This window comes from Tauraco erythrolophus, chromosome 2 (assembly GCF_009769465.1).
Source record: "Tauraco erythrolophus isolate bTauEry1 chromosome 2, bTauEry1.pri, whole genome shotgun sequence".
Lineage (NCBI taxonomy): Eukaryota > Metazoa > Chordata > Aves > Musophagiformes > Musophagidae > Tauraco > Tauraco erythrolophus.
The window spans coordinates 8,972,191-8,993,226 of record NC_141466.1 but is presented as its reverse complement, the minus strand read 5'-3'; the positions used below and the strand labels follow the sequence as shown (position 1 = coordinate 8,993,226).

Genomic DNA, 21,036 nt, shown 5'->3' with positions numbered 1-21,036 from the left:
CTAAATTATTATGGTGAATTATCGCACTAGAATCTCCTGAAGTGCCTCAGGAGACATTCTTCTGTGTTAAGCTTGCAATTACTCTACAAAGCTCTACTATAAATTCTTTCCCTTTACAGCTGTCCCTCTGTTTACAGCTACACTTTACTGAACTGCTGCCATCAGCTACCTGCCATTTCACACAGACTCAGGCTACATAAATTTTAAGAATATTGTACGACATCTGCATTTTCCCTTCAGTATCTGCAGTATCTGCAACTCGCCAGTGCTTCTCAGCCATAGGCTCATTCTTAAGTGTTTAAAAACTACTCTCCACACTCTGTCAGTCATTAAGAGCTTTGCAGTTTGCTTAGAATTATGCCACAAGTATAAATTATTTTCAATAGTAATTTCAAAGAGTTATTTTTGTGTCTTATTTAAGTAAGCGGCATTGTTACTTTCATTCAGGAACACTAAACAGGTGTATCATTGCACTGGTAGGTAAGATAGCACCATTTTTTAAACTATGATACCCACCCAGTTAAATCTTGCACCCCTAAAAAAAAAAAAGCTGAAAAAAAACCCAAACAAAACAACACCACGTTTAAAACACTCTTTCATTCAAGTTTTCATTGAAGTGCATGTCAAGTGCGCCCATTCCTAGTTAAATTTTAACAAATTGAATGAACACCAGTTCCACACCTGGAAGAAGGATGTTAGGTACCATCTGGTAAGGACACAATTACTCATTATGACTTTGGTTTAAGATGGATCTCCCTGGCTGATGTCTAAAATGAACTATTTCACATATCTGGTTTAAGGGGAAGCCCCCCAGACAGCTAACTAAAATAAATAAGGAACAATAACTCTGTCTTTGTAGGATGTGTGGAAAAAGTTGAAGCAGCAGTCTCTCATGTGGTAAGGAAGGGGGAATACAGGGAAAGTGTGTACAGTGGCAGAAGTTTCCTAAATGAGAACTGCTGCCAAAGGAATTACAGCAAGTAATCAAATCTTTCTGACATTACACTATAAAGACAATAGAGACTTAATCTGAAAAAAACTATAACCCTTTTCTGCTAATTGATACCGACTTAATGAATGAACTATACGAGGTGGTTAAGGCAAGCAGTAATAGAAAAGTAGTTGGTCGCGTACATGGCTACAATCTCTTGTGAAACACCAAGCCCTCAGAAATGAGATTCAGGCTTTGGGAATACACTTTTTGAATCTCTGTACAGAGAAATGTAGTCTTCTGAATATCTTCAGGAAGCAGCATAGACATATTAGTCATGTTACAGACTCAATTTTCAGAATTCACACTAGATAAAAGACAATCCTCCTCTGTCTTCATGACTAAGTCCTGTTCAATACCTTGATTTTAATAACATAGAAAATGCTTTGCATGTGGTAGATATAACCAAAACTATGGAAGACTCTACAGTTATTTCAACAGCCCTTCTATTGGCAGCACTTCAGTGCCCCTTGAAGAAAAACAAATGCATTGTTGTGTTAATTCAATTCCTTTGAATTATGGACTGTAGTTTCCATAAGCACAGTAACCGAAGTTTTTACTCTCTGTAGCTTCAGCTTTCCTTGTTGCAGACTTTAAAAGCCACATTTGAGATCAAACCGCAGACTAACAAATACACAATGAAACTGAGCTAACAGCAGCAACAACTTGCTGTTTTCAGACATGTCACGCAACCAAAGATATAGCTAGGGAATTTACACGCCACCAAAAAAATAACACAATACATAGTTTACATGAAGTTAAAAAGAATGTCAGTAGATAAGTTTCCATTTTATGGGAAGATGCTATTCAAAACCTAAATATCTCTGTAGTATTTGAGAAAACTGAATGGCTTAAAAAAAAAAAAATTTCTTAAAAAACACAAAACAAAAAATCACCACATTTTAAACAAAAGCAGGAAATGTATTTAACTGCTCCATAAAAGCAGTTTTTAGTCAAACAAGTTATTCAAAATATCTTACACATTTGTCTTCAATTGTCCAAAGAATTAACTTTACTATTAAAAGGAATATACTAGATTTTAAGATGTAAGTTTTACACATTCTAAAGCGAGTTTTAAATCCAATAAAATTTTCTTGAAGACATTAAGTTGGAAAGACATATGTGAATCCATGATTTGGTACTCTTCGTATTCATTCCACAGAACGATGATAAAATGTATTTCTAGATGGAATGTTCCCATAAAATTTCAGAACTGCATTCAATTCAAACAATTTAGAAGATAAATAAGTATACACAAAATAATCAAACTGTGTTAACATAACACTTCAGCTACATTACTCAGCATATTCATATTAACAATTTGGAGTTTCAAAAAAAGCATAAAAAGAGTACCAAGCTCTTCCTGAAAACCAAAGTCTTTCCCTCAGAATCTCTCATACGAGCACATCTCTTTGTTTGCCTCTCTTCACACCTCAGAAGTTTTACTTTATTTAAAATATCTAAGCTATTTTAACAGCATGGTCATCACTATTACACAAAGCCTTAACAGAAAACATAACTATAGTCAACTGGTTTTGCCCCTGTTCTCGTGCAAATGGGGAAGCCACTTGTCATGTCAAATGGCAGAGTTATCAATACAGATCTGTTTGTTGACTGAGGACTAAAGTTCACGATGCTATGTTTAGGCACAGAGGAACGTTACAAAATATTTAGCCATACAGTTAAAAACTGGAAATAATGATCAACTCTGCATTTGATAAGGAAGAAAAGACTGCATACAAAATTTCTGGAATGCCTGTGTAGGCAATGCCATTTGTAATTCTGGGGGTTGGTGCACTCAAACAATGGTTTATAGAAGATCTTTCAGATACAATTAGATTGCAGACCATTGGTTCCATTGCAACAAGCCTGGAAAGTCCTCGAATTTAGACAAAATTCACAGGATACTTAACTAGGATGCCGAGAGGGTTACTACCAGCATGACCATCTTCTTGCCTTCTCCAGTTATTCCTTATCCTCTCTTTTGCCAGTGTACTAAGGAGGGAAAAGGAGCCAAGGAAACCAAATAGTACCCATCCCCATGGAGCTTTCTCTGCTGCTGCAGGCACTGGGATTTATAATCAAAACTGTCTGGGACACAGACTGCTGCTAGTGTTGCCTGCAATGCTGGCAGGCTGTTATAGTTACAAAGCGAGAAGTATGTGCCAAAATATGTGCTCTTGCTTGCCAAGCATATAATCCTGATGCATACTTCCTGATAGGAAAAGGATTTAATAAATATGAGACAATTTCCTTTTCCCTTTGCTTAGAAACTATCTTCTTTCCCACGTGCTTAAGGTCAGAGAGAAAAAAACAAAACAAAACAAAAAACAGCACATGTCCTCATTTAAAAGACGCTCAGTTAATTCTTTGCCTGGAATACTCAGCTTCATTTGATCACCATATTCTGTATTTGCTTTATAACTCAGATGACAGCCACAAGGACAAATTTTGGAATCTAACACAGTCCCTGTCTCCCAGTACTCATGAAACACTTGAAAACACATTGGAGGGTTAGATTTATTTGGTGAATATGGCCCCAGTTGCTGCCTGGCCCACTCCACCGTGTGGTCTACTACTAGGTTCTCTCCTGGTCTGAAATAGTAAAGGAATACCTGTGAGGGACTGTGGGTTTTGCGCTTTAGTCATGGCATGTGCTTGGTTAAAATCTTCAGGAGAGGAGAAGCTTGCTACAAACTTTCCATGACAGAGAGTTTAATCAAAAAACAAGATGCATATAGGTTGATGGACAGCTTCTGATGCTTAAAAAGGCAACACAAAGATAGTAGGCAGGAAAGCAAAATACATGGGGCAGGCAATCAAATAACAGGCAGCGTAACAGCACTGAGCCACTCAGTTTACTTCTTTACTATAGCACAGCAATGTTCCACTAATTAATGTAGTATAATGTCATGAGTGATACTAGTAAAGCACCAGACAAACCAAGGCTAGGATTTCTAAACAGTCCTAAATAAGGAATAATTAAGAGTAGCTAACAATAAATACAAAAGGTCTTGTTGAAGAATAAATGTGAAGAAGATATTAATAACTATGTTAAAACACTGTCAAAAGTAACACATTTAAGAAAATTTTTACTTCCATAATAAGGCTTCCAAAGAAGAAGAATCAGTTGTCACATAGATCTAACAGAGAAGAGTTGTCCACCTACTGAAAGATGCCCAGCAAGTGACTGAAGTGTTACTAAGGTAACCATCATGACTTTATTTTCCCTAACTTGCAACATCCTTCTGCTAGTTAACATCTCTTCCTATTTGCAAAAAAGGAGGAAATAAGACCTTTTACTCATGACAAGCTGTCAGAGATTTCGGTGCTAAGTAAGATATATTCAGCTGAGTGAACTGAAAAGTTTACAGAGGATGTAGCACAACAGTTAACACGGTTTTTGGAACAAAAGTCAACACCACAGAGTGAGTTTGTATAGCAGCAAGATTTGCTGACAGCAAAAGGCAGTCTACAAATAACTCAGTTTTACCAGAAGTATTAACCATTCTTGAAGCAAAAAGCAGACAAAGGATTTCAGAGGGGACAAAAACTGCTAAAGCAATCAGAATTCTCAACTGAAATTGGAAACACTACCTTCCGCCTCCCAGTCGTAAGATTTCCATAACTGCCCTACGCCTAACAACTGTGCCTTATATACAGAGTTTAAGCCCCATCTGACATCTCCTCAAAATATATCTGAACAAAGAAATAATGATCAAAGTGAAACAAAACAGAAGAAATCTCTTGCTTTTGCTTTAGAAGACAAATAATGTAACGTCATTTTTAACCCTTAGTTTAGAAATCACAAGCTAGGCAAACTTTCTATGTATATATGTATGAACATACACAAGCATATTTAAAAGTAAAACCCATTTTTTGTATTGATCCTTTTTTGACTAATCCTCTCCCAACCCTATTACTACCATGTGAAACACCTGCTACAAGCCTGGACACTGGTCTTTAGAGCCAAATATGAACTCTACGTTCTTATAAGGAGTCCCAAGGTAATCACTGGCAAAACGTACTCAGACCACACATGACAGAGCATCACAAGAAAAACTAGTAGGACTCTCTCCCACACCTAACAGATGCCTATGGTTTCACAGTAGACTGTTTTCTGGCATCATGTCCCTGCTACATGTTATGGTTTGCATGTTCATCCAGTTTTAGTCTCCCCAGTACAAGAGAGCTGAGGACATACTGGAGCAAGTCACAGAATCACAGAATGGTTCGTTTGGGTTGGAAGAGACCTTAAAGATCATCTAGTTCCAAGCCCCCTGCCATGGGCAGGGACACTCTCCACTACACCAGGTTGCTCAAAGCCTCATCCAACCTGGCCTTGAACACCTCCAGGGATGGGGCATCTACAACTTCTCTGGGCATCCTGTTCCAGTGTTTCACCACCCTCATTGTAAAAAATTTCTTCCTTACATCTAATCGATATCTCCCCTCTTTCAGTTTAAAGCCGTTGCCCCTTATCCTGTCACTGCATGCCCTTGTCAAAAGCCCCTCTGCAGCTTTCTTGTAGCCCCTTTAGGTACTTGAAACCTGCTAGAAGGTCTCCCTGGAGCCTTCTCTTTCCCAGGCTAAACAACCCCAACTCTCTCAGCCTATCTCCATAGCAGAGGTGCTCCAGCCCTCGGATCATCTTCATAGCCTCCTCTGGACCTGCTCCAACAGCTCCATGTGCTTCTGATGTCAGGGACCTCACCTCACAGGAGTTTCCATCCAGCAAAGATGGTTAAAAGCTTGCAGCATATGAGGAGAGACTGAGAAAACAGGGATTGTTTAGCCTAGGAAAGAGAAGATCTGAGGTCAGGGGGTCTTACCAGAGTGTATAAATATCTGATGGGGTAGTAAAGTGGTACTTACTGAAAGGATATGAGGCAATGAGGAAAAATCAAAATATAGGATATTCTACTTAAACATAAAGGAGACAAAATAATTTATCTTTTTTACTCTGAGGGTCATCAAACACTGGAACAATTTGCTGAGTATCCATCCTCAGAAGTATTCAAACCTGACAGGACAAGGTTCTGTGACCCTGCATTGAGCAGGAGATGGGGTTGGACTGGGCAATCTCCACAGATCCCTTCCAACCTCAATGATTCTACAACTCCTGGCACAAACAAAATGACTAATCACGTCCTCCAAGGGAAGCACCAAACAACAAAAAAAAGGGAGAAAAAAAGTAAAAGACAAAAATGCCTTTACATTCTCTTATGAGAGATGCCAAGTTCTTCACAAAAATGAAACTAGAATCCCTACCTCAAACCAGCTAATAATCTAATCAAACCATGACCAAGAGATACCACCCATCATCAGATGTGTTAGGAATAAGATAACAAAGACTATTTTGAACTCCAACAAGAACACTGTTTGAAACATCACAGTTGTTAGCCTGGTTTCCTACAAATGTAAGACTCATGCAATCACACTGCCTGTTCATCTGTTTATCATCCTTCTCCAGTGGTGTTTAAGTTCAGTAGTCAATTTTAACCAAATTTAGCAGTGGTCCAGAGGTCTCAGTAACAATTTCTACAGGACTCACAAAACCAATTTGGCAGGAAAGAAATCCAAATTAGTGAAGAGTGTCTAGTATGAGCCCATAAGTAATCTATTCTGTTTGGCTTACTAGCTTTACAGTCAGCACTTATCAGCCAGACAAAATACATACTTAATCAGTGACATTCAGATGGCTCTGCATCAAGTGTATTTAGGGCATAATGGAAAAAAACAAAGGAAAGAAGTACTGACAGCACAGAAACGTTTATTAGTGATAGGAAGAAAGCTGACATTTTGTTATAGAGAAGTGCAAGACAAAAATCATAGAAAACTATGCTTCACAAGTTGTTCTATTAAAACTTAGTTTTAAATATTTAAAGTCCTGATGCTTTCAGGTAAACTTGAAATGAATTCTGAGGAGGATTACAAGAAGGTCAACAACATATTTCTCATCACTAGCTAAGAGAGCGTAACACAACCTGGTGTAGTGGGGGATTTCCCTGCCCATGGCCCGGAGGTTGGAACTAGATGATCTTTGAGGTCCCTTCCAACCCTAACCATTCTATGATTCTATGATTTCAGTGTTTCCATACTACTACTTCCAACTATTACTGAATATTGTATAGCAGAGCATCAGAGTACAAAAGGAGGAAAAAGGAGAAAGAGTGGAGCAATATTTCAAATACATGAAAAATTGATTATTACCTGAAAATTATGCTGCTTATGTCCAGTTTTTATCACACTAGTACTACGTTCATTAGAAAGTTTTTGAAAGAAGTTAGCAGAAGCAAATCCAACAATATAAGCCAGTTTCACCTGATAGAGAGGATCTCTAAATAGATAGATAGAGAGGATCTCTAAATCCAGTTTATTCAGCTTGCAGGACTTTCTTAAGTTTTGCATTTTGTGTTTCTTCCCTCTCCATCCACCACCAGTACACTCAGAACACAAACGAATTTGTGCCTTTAACAAAAAAAATCTGCACTCAGAAACATGTGGACAGTTAGCTGACCATAAAAGAACAAAGAGAGGGCTGTAAAGTTCTGTCTGCTGCAGGTATTTGAACTAATGATGTAGATAAAATTGTCTCCTGAATTGCTAGTTTGATAATTTTGGTCAAATATTCACAATTGTTTGCAAGCATTCAAACCGAGTTAGTTCCCACTGATTAGCAACATACCTCAACTGTTGCAACTGATAAATCTGAGAAAACGGAACTTTAGACAGTCATCCTGGAATTGTGGCAGCAGCAATTCCTCAGACTACAAGTAACTCATGGCACCATTTATGTACCCCTGTCACAAGGGTACAGGATTTTTTCAATGTACTTTATTAGGCGTGGTGACTTCTCAGACTGGAAGCAGAGAGCACAACCACTGTGTATGGAAGCAGAAGTGTCATGTCCTGAATCAAAGGGTTACCTTTACTCACAGCTGGGTAGCTCATCTACTTCTGATCTGAGCACTAGTGGAAAGTTTCAAAGCTGCAGTGATAGTGAAGACACAGACACATCTTCACATACAGACAATACGTAAAGCACTTTGGTCTCACCCAAGGGACTGACTACATCAATTTCCATATATTTTGGACCAGTTGGAGAGGGTCCAGAGGAGGGCCACGAAGATGATAAGAGGGCTGGAGCACCTTTCCTATGAGGACAGGCTGAAAGAGTTGGGGCTGTTCAGCCTGGAGAAGAGGAGGCTCCGGGGTGACCTTATAGCGGTCTTCCAGTACCTCAAGGGGGCCTACAGGAAAGATGGGGAGAGGCTGTTCAGGAGGGCCAGTTATGACAGGACAAGGGGTAATGGTTTTAAAATAGAGGGAGGTAGGTTCAGGTTGGATATTAGGAAAAAATTTTTTACTATGAGAGTGGTAGAACACTGGAACAGGTTGCCCAGAGAGGTGGTGGATGCTCCATCCCTGGAGACGTTCAAGGCCAGGTTGGACAAGGCCCTGAGCAACCTGATCTAGTTGGAGATATCCCTGTTCCTTGCAGGGGGGTTGGACTAGATGACCTTTGAAGGTCCCTTCCAGCCCTAACCATTCTATGATTCTATGATTTTTCTTTTGAAGAACACACCAAGTTCAGTAGGCTATGTTACAGGTATCTATCATAAAATACATAGAGAAGTTAATATGCAGCCTATGTAGAGCTTACGCTGCTTAATTAAGTTTCTTGACATGAAGAAGAGAAAACAAGTATAAATCAAGTTACAATTCTCTTGACACTCTATGAGGAAGAGAAAAAAGTGAAGGGTCTTTGGTATCTTATTACAAGAACTCAGCAGATCTGATTTAGAACTCTCATAACGGCATCTCAACCTTTTCTGAAAGGTCAAGAGATACCTCATATATAATAACACTCTAGTCTCCTAATGCTTATATAAGCTACAGAACAAAACAGATGCAGCAATCATAAGACCACAAAGAAAAAAAAAATTAGAAAACATTCAGAAATATCTTAATGCACCCATCTTTAGATTTTGGGGTAGAACAATCATAATTTTCACTACAACATATCCTTACCAAAAAGTTTTTTTCTGCCTGCCTATCAACTACTAAATTTCAACATCCTCTCTTGTGCAAACTGCTGGTAGTGATTTTAGAAAGTCACCATAGCTAACCATTTTGGTGCAAGAACCTTTTTAACCGAGAAGTCACACTTAAAAGATATTACTGTAGACAATGACAATCTAACATAAGCAGGAGAGATTAGTTCAGCTAATTAATAATACTCCTGTATTTCTTACATATTCTTTAAATTTAAGTCAACAGCAACAAGTCAGTGAAGACGTTTTGGAAATATTTAAAGACCAAGTTAAACGTTTAAGCCAAAATTCCCTACATAAGAGGAAATAAAACCATCCACAGGAAACAGAGCAGCATCTTACTGATCATACATTGCTATGCTGACTCAAACATCTTGTGAGCACAAAACCCACAATAATGCAGAGTCATTGCATTACATCAGACTGTGAGTCTCTTTACTTCTCACTTTTTCTACTTTATGCTATTCAAGAACAAGCTGCTAGTCAGGCCTTTGAATATCACTGTTTGCACCATGATGCTAAACAAACAGCCAAAGTCCACCAGCTGTAAGAAGAAAAAGACTAGCAGCATTTACCCATGAGGTGGAATGAGCACAGCTTATCCTAACAAGGTACAAAAGGCTGCAGAACAAAAAAAAACACATAGGCAACTTTGCAATGAAAAAAAAAAACAAACCCACACACAATAAAGAGCCACTACCACAAAAAAAAAAAACAACACACAACACAAAGCAGAAAAATCATGCAACTTTAGGTTTCTCCTTTTCTCTTAATTCAGGAGCTTGTACCCATGCTCTCCACATACATTAGTGACTTTCTTCTTGCTATCACTTCTCCCTATCAGCAGCAAGCTAAGAATTTAAAGACGAGCTTGATCTTTCTTCTTGGTCCCTCAAAATTTCTACAATACAATTTGCAAGTGCACTTTGAAGAATAATAGTAAAACAACAAAGCAAAAAAATGATTCAAAATGTAACAACGCAATCAGCAGATCAAATTGAAAACTGATCACTGTACACAAGCTCTCCTGGCTGAAAAGCACTCAATTGCTGACGAAACTCTTGCAGAATATTTTAGCCCTTCAAGGTATCAGTATCAAAGACAGTTCTATCATGTGAATGACTGCATACTCTTGAAGGGTAAGCGTAGCCTATGGCAGTGCTTTTCAAGCACGGAGACAGGTCAGTAAATAGAAAGGTTTTTCACGCAAAGGAAGATGCACCTCAAAAGATAACAAGGCATCTCCATCAGTCTAGCAGGGTGAAAGGAGCATCAACTGTTCTCAAGGCAAAAGGTTGGAAGCACTGCATGGGTGCATATTCAGCTTAGTTTGATGTTGATAGAGAAGAGCCTTTATATTGTCATCATGTTGATGTAAGGCCTGTATTAGCTCATGTCTTTTGCAGCAATAGTTATGTTGCCCATTTTTAAACAAAGAATTCTGAGGTGGCTGCTTCAGTTTCAGCTAAAGCCCAGAACGTGATCACTTTCATACAAAGCAACAAGAAGCCTTTCATACTTAAGTACCGTACCATTAAAAAAATCCCAGCTGTGGATCAGGTAACATCTTACTGCTCAGAGCAGAGACCAAAGGTTTTGCATACCATCAGACCACTCTCAAGTCATTACAAATGTTTCTTTACCAATGACTAGCAGGCAGAAGTCTTCAATTCTTCAGTAGCACAGGACTTCATAAACAATAGTAGCGTTTACTTTAGAGTTAATTCAAGCGGAGACCAAAAAAGACAAGAAAATAGAAGAAAATGAAGTGGGGAGGAAAAGATTACAAAGGCCTTGGAGCTGAAAGGATGAAGGTGAGAGAAAACACGGGGAATCATGTCTTTAGAGGATAAGCTGAAATGGAGGGGACAGAAGAGAAATCATACGCAAAACATCTACTGCTGTAAATGAAAGGCCAACTTCAGCTGCTTAATGTAACCTCCACACAGACTACAGACATCCAGCCTCCTACTTTAAAGGCATATCTAAGTATATTCTTGTTTTAAAGGTCCCATGATACAGGCAATAGTTCAAAAGTACTGTCCTTGAACGATCCATGAACACAGAGTTGCCCACTGATATCACTACTTTAATAAGCTTGAATTTAGTATTGAAGAAAAAAATTACAATCCAGTTAGTGGCGAAATTTGCTGTTGAAATGTTTGCACATACAACATACATATGATCAAAGGTACAAAAGTCACACTCTCTAAGCTCACCAAACCAGACAAAGAAGTAATGAATCATAGTCAGAAATGTCTCGAGTATCTCCAGCTCCAGTTCACTCCTACACAGTGGTACATTTTCCCTCCATGCCGTCATAGTTCACATACCATTTCAGACTAATAATGCTCTGCAAAAATATATTTAGAGAAAACAAATTTCTGTAATTTTACTTTGTGCTACTGAAAAGTAGAAATAATCATAATTTTAAGTTTGCAAAAATCTGATGGCAAAACACAGATTGTCTTCTGTAAAAAAAGATACTGCTGATACCCTAACAATAGCAAACAAATAATTAGAAAAAATGGTACAGGTAGAATTCCTATTATAGCAGAATCTTGCTATTCAAATCAGAATATTTAATACTCACAAAGCTTTGTTTTGACAGATGTCAAAGTTGCTTTTTTATGATTTTGTTTCTCTTTCATTTTATAAAAGTATACACTGCAAAACTTTCCAACTTTGTTTCCACACAGAAATCAAACTAACATTGTTCTGTCATGTGAGAACGTTACTCGAGCCTCTACAACACCAAGAAACTTCAATAAGAGAATTTCCACACAATTATTCAAGTACCAGTTACATTCTTGAGCTATTAGAGAATAATACTATACCTGAATGCACCTGGAAAAAAAAGACTTAACTGCACGAAATCATACATTTTTGCATTTGTGTAACAAAATTAGACTAATCCAAGAGTCCCATTTGTCATGAAACACCGTTGCTTTGTGTAAGTATATAAAGCACTCTTCTTCAAATCAGGATGAGATAGTCATCTGACAGCAGACCGACGCCATCACAACACAGTGCTGTCCCACAGATTCTCCACAGGCATACAGCAGCAATAGACTTGGAGGTAAGTCCCTGTCTCCAACACACTGGTGGGAAGCAGAACCTGAAGCTAGTCGGCAGAAGCTGCTCTTCCCTAAGAGAAATTAAGAGCTCCACGTTCACATAAAAAAACCAAAACTTTGTTTCCCCAAGTAAGAAGGATCAGCTTTACTCCATTTGACTAAAACAAAAAAAAAAAGAGGATGAGGGAAGAACAAGCATGATTTGACAAGCTGCAGAAACCTTGGGCAACACGTAAGTACCAATTTAATGCAATTCAAAAAAGTTGGTAAAGCAGAATATTCTTCTTCTAGGAGCTTTAAGTGCCTGCTGCGCTACTAAGTTTCAGTTCAACTAACTACATATTAAAAATCATCTAACTTTACTAAAATTAAAAACATAAATACCTTTTCCACTAAAAAATTACCTCAAAAGAGACGAACTGCAAAATGTCATTAAAAATTAATTCAAATTTAATACAGAACAGCATCCAGTAACAAATAGAAGGTAGACCGAAAGAGAACAGCACTCAAAGAAAAATACAATGAATTTCTAATTAAAAAAAACTTATGTCTTGACTAAGGTTGGAAGCAATCAAAAAAATCCCATGACAACACCAATGCATTTTATAATACTGTCTTGCATTAGCTCCTGATGCTTAAAACACTTTCCCCTATTACAAGAACTAGGATTACTTCTTCACATACTACATAGTACAAATTCTAACACACACAAATTCAGGTACTTCAGTCCTGCTTTGACTTTTATCATTGGTGAAGATACCGCTTCAGAGCTGAAATTGCTGTAGTTGATACAAAGCACAGTCCAATATCAGAAGAGTATGGTCAGAGCAAAGAATTCACCTCCAACATGAAGATGTGAAGTAAAAAATAACAAAACCAACCAAAGAAAAAACCTTTGTAAAATTTCCTGTATCTTCTGTAAAAAGTTTTTATCAATACTATTTTCATATCAATGTCTACTTTTCAGTTCTTAAAAATATTGATTAACCATCTCTCCTAATGATAATTCATGAAATAGACAATACAAAAGATTTACAATACCTTAATCAACTTATTTTTGTTAGGTTCCTCTTCACTCTGAGCTGCAGGAAAGTTGTTTGCCCTACACCTAAACGACAACTTTTTCCTCTACAAGTTTTCTGAATCACCAACTTTCTGACACTTACCTCATAATTTAAAAGCATTCCTCAAGAACAGTATCTCCTAGAAACTCATAGCCAGGAGCAGCTCTAACCATCACTTAACTCTGATGTGCTAACCTATCCATAGCCCTGGATGAAGCTAGTTTGGGGTTTTGGTGATTTGTTTTCTTTTTCTTAAAGCAAAGAAGAAAGTTACATTGAATAGGCCTTCTGAGAATATGAACTTTTTTTTTCCTTTAATCAGAGTTACTACCATAACTACACGATCGGTTGACCAAGACGCACCTAAGGACATAGTGCCTGAGCTACCTGAAACAAAGCTTCAGTCAGGAAACAAAAAACAACAAAAGACTACAAAGAATGAGCCAGAGGAAACCCTCGTTCTTCCAGAAGAAACGCCTATGCTATTACCTTCTTTACATAACTAATGGTCTGAAAATATTCAGACTATAAAATCATTTGTTCTGTCTTGTGCAGTTAATATAACTGCTTATATATGGATCCTTCTAGCCAGCATCATATGCTGTTGTTAACCTTGGGAACAATATAAGATAAAAACCCTCTTAGAATTTGAAAACTAACACCTGCACAAAAGTCTCTTTAATGTAACTACTTAAAACATTTAACCAAAAAAAGTCAAAGAAAAACTGACTTGTTTTTAAGATGAGTAAAACAAAAACACCCTTGTGAGCTTTTGAAGAGAAAGCATCCACAGATTTTCAGCAAGTATCCCTTGCAAGCAAGCAAAGATCATTGAGCAGTAAAAGAAAGCAGCAGGTTGATTTTAACTTCAGGAAGCTTGACATCTAAACCACAACATAGTAGCTTTTCTGCTTCTTTAAAAAAAAAAAAACACAAAACCCACCACAGCCACAAACAAAAAAACCCACACAACAAACACAAAAATACCACCATACCAACTTCATCAGGCAAATCAATCTTCCCACATCATTCAACAGTTTATGGATACAAGATGTTTCAAGCCAGGAAGTTAGGGCTCATGACAGTGACTAAACAGTTCAGCCAATAGCTATTGTCATCTGGTCCCATTCCAAAGTTTTAATGCTGCCACGTAAGGTGTATGTCTTGCCCGTTACCTAAAGCACACAACATACCCCAAAACAGCGGCAACGGCTGGGGAATTTTATGGTAAACCAAGCGTCTTCCTAGTAGGTGTTGACTGGGAATGCAAGAAAATGAAAAAAAAACCATTCAAAATTAGAGAAAACTGGAAAAAAGGTCTGAAAAATGCAGAGAAACTGCATTTTCATAAAAGGAAAAAAAAAAACAACAAACGACTGAAGCGAATCTGCTCCCAACATACTGGGAGCATGTTTTACATTTTTCACATTAGCTTTTAAAAACCCATTTGCAGGCAGTTAATAGAGCACTTCTCGTTCTTAGCCCAAGTCTCATGATTCCTCAAGATAAAGAGCTAAATCATTTAGACTTCCTAATAAATCAGCACAGTAAACTATACTTCAGCTAACGTATGGGTATTTTTACAAAGCTTCATTACGCTTTCTCAAGTACAAGAAAGAGAAGCCCACAATACATACAGAGACACGAAGTAACGCAGCTTCTAGCATTGTCCTCTCGTATCGGAGCTAAAATTGCACAAAGTTTCCCCTCCAGAAGGTTCTGTCTCACATTTAATACCTGGGCCCTGGTTAAGACTAAAAATATTCTGTCAGAATTATTGAGCTTGTAAGGCTGCAAGGATCAAAGCAAAATGTAGCGTTATGCAGCTTTTACTAAATTTGCGTAAGGGGGGGCAGTGGTAAAGTTTCTGTCTTCAGCCCCCTCATGTCTTCCAAAAGCAGGAATACCCAGTTAAATTTGTTATATATGGCTCCTTAAAACTTGATTATTTGACTATACCATGCTGGCGCTCTCCTCAAGTCGGAACACTGTCATTCACTGCTGTGCTTTGTAGCAAGATTTCATTTCGTGTTTGGATGAGGTTTTTAAACATAAATGTCTCTGGCAATATCAGTCATTTTACAGAGCATTTTTATGGACAAGGCACCTTTTCTCCAAGCATTTTCTCACCTACAACACAGGACTGAAGTACTCCCAAATTCACTTATACATAGTTGCATTTCTGCTAGGGCACAGGAACAATGTGCTGCTAATAGCATGAACTTTTTTTTCCCCAAAAAAAACTCAAGTATTCAGTCTCTACTGGTCTCTGCTGTAAGTCATTATTCTATTTTGCAGATATCCACGGAACTTAAATAGCATCCTTACTTTCTGAAACGACACTGGGACTAAACTCTACTGTGACCAAAAAAACATAATACTTCAAAATGCAATGTGTTTCACCCTTTCTACTGAATGGAATTATGAGATAAAAACTGAGAAGAATTTGGATTTCAGTCCTCAGAAACGGGTCTTATCCTTCTGAAAGAAAATATTCCAATGTATTTGGAAAAAGTTACAATGGTCTCATGTTTTAAGCAAATATCATACTTAAGGGCGGGGGGGAGGAAAAATAAATCTGTAAGTGCACAGATCTCATTAAATATTAATTGATTTCTACAAGACACATCCTCAAGCACACAGAGAGTAGAGAAGGCGCCCTGTGCAAGTGAGCCCCAATATCTACCAGCTTGAGTTAATTAACACGAGATAATTAACACAATCAGGTTTAATACTGAAATCACTTGCAATTGGGGTTTGTACAGAAGGAGTAATAGCATGGATATGCAGCAATCCCAGGCTTCATCTGAGCAGGGCCTTCGGAGAATTATGTAGCTAACTTCTTCTCAAAGATTACTGCAATACAAAAGTGTTTACTACAGAGGGGACAAAGAGCCTTAAGACCAAACATGGACTTAAATAGGAAGTTTACGCTACAAAATTCTTTGTGTTTTGGTTGCGGGTTCCCTCCCGCTCCTTTTCCTCCAGATGTTGGATTTGTTTCAGATTCATGGTTCAATAACGCAATATCTTACCAGGAAAAGTACCCCAAAAGCCATACAAGAAAAAGGATCCGGTCATCTAAGAGAAGATCACCAATATACAGGCTTGCTATTTTGCCATATTTCTTCAATTGATTAATGATATAACAACAGCAGCTACAGTATTATTTAAGTACAGCATTTAAGTACAACTTCAAAAGGAGTAAACCAAAGGGGATAAAACAGCTTCTTTCAACAGAGGAAACAGCAAATAGTTCATTCACAAATAGTGTCTACAAAGTCAAAACACTGTATTTAGAAACTGAACAGGAACTTTCAGATACAAAATTGAAATATTCAAAGTCAAAGGAGTTTGCAGGACATGCTGAGCATATTCTAAAATGTTTTTTTAATGAATCCTTGCTTTTGTGAATAACTGGAAGTAATAGAAGTGTTTCAACAAATGTGAAACCCAAGTGTGTATTTTTATCATCAGATTTTAACTTTAGTCTGATTTTCAGAAGAAGTAGAATACGTGCTGAGTCAATCAGAATTTAAAAGTCTGCCTATTACAAATTCAAAAGCTGGCAATAAGAACATGTATTTTAAATCCCATATACTGGACAACTGAGTATTTCAAATCAGAAAAAGCTGTTCTAATTTTCCATTGTGGTAAAAGATCACATCATGCATTTTAAATACATACTGAAGAATGTTATTAAAAATATAAAAACTATGTTCTTAAAACATTGTAGTCGAATTCTTATCCAGGCCACTAAAAAGAATACTGCACTTATAGTCTATACTTCTCAAGCCACAGTAATGGGATAGCAGTAATTTACAGTAAAATCTGGTGTTACATTTAGCTGTACAACACTACTAATTACAGAGTCATTTCAACAATAAATATTTGGTTAAACTCTGCTTTGTCATCAGTGCAAGCAATTTAAGATGAAACTGATCTTTCAGAGAGTCCACACTTTTTTTTTAGAGTCTATTTTTATTTTCTGGTAATTGAACATCTTTCCTACAGAACGTTTCTCCAGAACTATTGCTTTGCAAACAGAAAACCACATAGACAATGTCAGAAGCAAAAGAGAAGACTTAAATCTAGAGCACTAAGGCAATCCACAGTTCCCCTTAAACTGTCCTTAGCTAACCCTATTTTACTATTCAATGCCAAAGTCTTCTAGCAATGACCTTACAGAGCACACAGGTTGCATCACTTAGTAACAGCAAGGTAAGTTAAAAGACAGGCCATATCACACCCTTCAGAAAGAATCCAGGGAGGACAAACCAAGACACAGATGAATAGGAGCATCATGGTAGATACAATATCAAGTAACACTCAGTTAACACCCTAGACACTGACAAAGAAGTTTCCAGTTTTAAAGAGAGGATCCTCCTGCAACGCTCTTTCACAAGGTCTCTGAAGAGCCAAGCTACTATTAATAAAAGCACTACATAGACAAACAGCAGTAGTACCTTATCTCCATTAGATAAAAAAAAACAACTACACTACAAAATCCTGACAAAACACTACTGGGAATATTCACAGCCAGCCAAACAGTTTCTATACAAGAGGCCAACTTAACCCTCAAAGTCAAGCCCTCAAAGCATCTCCTACTTGAGTCCAGTCACGAAACATCATGTGACTATCAAAGGAAGTTGTGATGTGCAGAACAAAGAGTAGGCATCTGAAATTCTCCATTATGAGACCTCATAAACATTACCTATAATTGGGTCCGCTACTCTCATGAGAGGAGATCCAGTCCCAGCTTTCCTCCAGAACTAGGAAAAAATCCAGGGTATAGGAGCATAGAAGGCAAGAAGGTGAAGAGAATTTTTTGAGAAAGGAAACAAGATTTGTATTTTGTTTTGTTGGGGCTTGAAATTTTACATATCAAGTCAATAGATTACTTATGATGGTTTCTGTTTTCAAGGTACTATGTCAGATGGAACGGGTCCAGAGGAGGGCCACAAAGATGATCCGAGGGCTGGAGCACCTCTCCTAAATAGACAGGCTGGGAGAGCTGGGGATGTTCAGCCTGCGAAAGAGAAGTCTCCAGGGGGACCTTCTAGCAGCTTTTCAGTACCTGAAGAGGGCCTACAGGAAAGCTGGAGATGGGCTTTTTACAAGGTCATGTAGTGATAGGACAAGGGGCAATGGCTTTAAACCAAACAAGGGGAGATTTCAATTAGATGTAAGGAAGAAATTTTTTACAATGAGGGTGGTGAGGCACTGAAACAAACTTCCCAGAGAAGTTGTGGCTGCCCCATCCCTGGAGGTGTTCAAGGCCAGGTTGGATGGGGCTTTGAGCAACCTGGTGTAGTGGAGGGTGTCCTGGCCCATGGCGGGGGGGTTGGAACTAGATGATCTTTAAGGTCCTTTCCAACCCTAACCATTCTATGATTCTATGTAAGGAACTACATAAAGAATATAATATGGAAAAAACAAGCCATGAGGTGTAAACTGAAATTAGAGTGCTACTCAGCATTATCGCCAACAACGCCTATACAGCTTGCTGGGCAGGTAGCAGCACTCACAGAGTTGCCCTAACGCAGTATTTGCACAGTGCCACTAAACCATCACGCACTACTGCAATTGAAACAAACTTTTTTTCCCCTGAGTCTCTTAAATAAACAAGCCTGTATTCTTGCTGAGCTGTCCCACTTGCATTATATGCAAGTCTACTAGCTCATACCATACACCAAACACACTTTTCTCATTTCACTAGCCAAAAAATGGCTATTTTTTGATTACCCAACAGTAATTAATCAATATTCTGTTGGTATGGCCTTCACCTAGTCTGTAAATCTTTACAGATTACTCCAAGACAAGGTAATCTTTATCAAGGAAATAAGTCACTAGTAAAATTACCTTCAAAGAAGAGTTTATATCACAAACTTTTTAATTAAAGAATTTAAGATTTGCCAAAAGTCAAAATATTTACTGTATCATTAATATGTTCTTTTCTGTATAATATTACAAAACTGACAACTTAAACCATGTAAATTTATCACATAAACAGCAAAAACATTTGCTAAGTTGAAACAGAACACAGAATTTTGCCTTTTAGTAAATTCCTATAGTGAATACTCTGATCTTGAAAAAATATAAATCACAAGTTACCTGTAACGCCAATACAAGTCTTGAAGATTAGTAAAATGCAATCAGCTATGACAACTGGGTAACAGCGCAGTATCTTCTTTACCTGTAAGAGAGTTAAATTTAGAGTCAATCACACCAAAAATTATCCCACCAATCGAGTGAATCAGAAAACCAGACAAGTGAAGTTGAACTGCGCTTAAATGAGAAATATCTTTGTAAAATGTGAACACCTTTCCAAATAGGAAAAGAAAAATACACAATCATTCACCTTGCACTTTGATTTTAAAAAAACAGAAGTGTGGCAGTTTATTCAAGTCTAATGCTTTTAAAGTCAAGAGAAATCTTTTCTTTCAATTTAGAAGGCCAGAAACAACCTCTTAACGATGCAGTTTGACTTCTCCTATAACCCAGGCTATAACACAATCACACACTCTCACATTCCCTTTCCAATGTCCAGCCACTGTGTGAGTATACAACTAACAGTTCTCCAGGACTGCTTTTCTTGGGTTAATTTTGCCTGCAACAAAGAAAGCCCACCTTCCCTCTTCTCGCTGCCTCTCAACTGAAGATCAGTTCCAGAGTGAATCCGTCGTTTGAATTAGTATATCTTTCTCAGGAAAGCATTCAGTCTTTTTTTCAAAATGCCTAATGGCAAATATGGTATACACTATAACCTTTGGTAAAATCATTTTCACCCTACTGAAATTTACATGTCAAATTAAAACGTAGAAAACTTGTGCTCTTTCAACAATTAGAACGATGCTGTATACTACAGACATAACTATTATTTAGATCATTTTCCTGCCACTGAATCCTTTCATAGCCACTATCATCTACTCTCATCCGCACTACAGGTACATCTATCACCATTTTATTTTGTTCCCTCCCTTTTTAATACTTAAATAGATCAATTTTTTGTAGTGAAACAGGCTTCCCAGTTCTTTTAACTTTTTAAATTCTTTCAGGTTATTAAACTTTCTAAAGTTGATAGTAATGCCAAAAGTAAACACAGAATTCAAAATGGAATCCCGTAAGCACCAACTACAGAAAGATTTTATTACTTTGTCATGTATTTTATATGCTGTTTATATAGTTAGTTGATTTGTGAATGACTTGAAGAGAACTTATGTTCAAATTATTATTAATCATAACCTGCAATATCATAGAATCATAGAATGACATAGGCTGGAAGGGACCTCAGAGATCACCTAATCCAACCTCCCTGTCATGGGCAGGGACGCCTCTCAACTAGATCAGGCTACTCAAGGCTCTGCCCAACTGGGCCTTGAACACCTCCAGGGAGGGGGCATCCACAACTTCTCTGGGCAATCTATTCCAAAGTCTCACCACCCCCGTACTGAAGAATTTCTTCCTAAGATCTAATCTAAATCTGTTCTCCTTCAACTTAAACCCATTTCCCCTTGTCCTATCAGTGGACACTCTTGTAAAAAGTCCCTCCCCAGCCTTCCTGTAGGTTCCCTTCAGGTATTGGAAGGCAGCTCTTAGGTCCCCCCGAAGTCTTCTCTTTTCAAGGCTGAACAATCCCAGCTCCTGCAACCTGTCCTTGTAGCAGAGGTGCTCCAGCCCCTGGATCATCTTTGTGGGCCTCCTCTGAACACGCTCCAACAGATCTATGTCTCCTTTAGTATCTCCTTTAATACGTCCTTTAAATAATATCTCCTTTAAACATGTGTACTTCCCAGAACACTTTCCCGTTCTCCACCCATGAGCCTCGTTCTTCATTCTTAAATGTG

At 37.8% G+C, this 21,036-nt stretch overlaps 1 protein-coding gene across 1 annotated transcript in view; it reads right to left on the bottom strand.

Moving 5' to 3' along the window:
• EPB41L2 (erythrocyte membrane protein band 4.1 like 2) overlaps positions 1-19,321 on the bottom strand; it is a 119,244-nt gene extending 99,923 nt beyond the window's left edge. The window contains exon 1 of the mRNA XM_086632080.1: positions 19,304-19,321. The gene's annotated coding sequence lies outside the window, so the exon portion shown is untranslated. The remainder of the gene's footprint in view (positions 1-19,303) is intronic.
• Positions 19,322-21,036: the final 1,715 nt, after the last annotated feature.